The sequence below is a fragment of the Onychostruthus taczanowskii genome, unplaced genomic scaffold (genome assembly GCF_017590055.1).
Source record: "Onychostruthus taczanowskii isolate IOZ18803 unplaced genomic scaffold, ASM1759005v1 scaffold678, whole genome shotgun sequence".
Lineage (NCBI taxonomy): Eukaryota > Metazoa > Chordata > Aves > Passeriformes > Passeridae > Onychostruthus > Onychostruthus taczanowskii.
In genome coordinates this window covers 9491-10340 of record NW_024504544.1, presented here as the reverse complement: position 1 = coordinate 10340, position 850 = coordinate 9491, and positions in this window count along the sequence as shown.

The following is an 850-nucleotide window of genomic DNA, read 5'->3' as shown; positions in this document are numbered from 1 at the left end:
CTCACCTGTCCCTCACCTGTCCCACCCACCTGGCCTGTCCCTCACCTGTCTCACCTGTCCCTGCTGCCATCCCAGTGTCTCACCTGTCCCTCACCTTTCCCATCCCACCTGTCCCTTACCTGCCCCAGGTGTTTCTCACCTGTCCCTGCCGCCATTTCAGTGTCTCCTGCTGCCATCCCAGTCCCTCACCTGTCCCTCACCTGTCCCTCCTTTCCTTTTCCTCCTGTCTGTATCCTACCTGTCCCAGGTGTCCCTCACTTGCCCCAGGTGTTTCTCACCTGTGGGATCAGGGACATTGGGGACACTGGGGACATTTTGGGTCTGGGGGTCGCAGGAGGGGTCAGGGGCACACGTGGGGACATCAGGGACGGGGGGTGCTGAAGGGACCCCGCCCCCAATTCTGCAACCCTCACCTGTCCCTCACCTGCCCCTCACCTGTCCCTCACCTGTCACACTTGTCTGTCCCTCACCTGTCCCTCACCTGTCCATCACCTGTCACACTTGTCTGTCCCTCACCTGTCCCTCACCTGTCCCTCACCTGTCACACTTGTCTGTCCCTCACCTGTCCCTCACCTGTCCCACCCACCTGGCCTGTCCCTCACCTGTCTCACCTGTCCCTGCTGCCATCCCAGTGTCTCACCTGTCCCTCACCTTTCCCATCCCACCTGTCCCTTACCTGCCCCAGGTGTTTCTCACCTGTCCCTGCCGCCATTTCAGTGTCTCCTGCTGCCATCCCAGTCCCTCACCTGTCCCTCACCTGTCCCTCCTTTCCTTTTCCTCCTGTCTGTATCCTACCTGTCCCAGGTGTCCCTCACTTGCCCCAGGTGTTTCTCACCTGTCCCTCACCTGT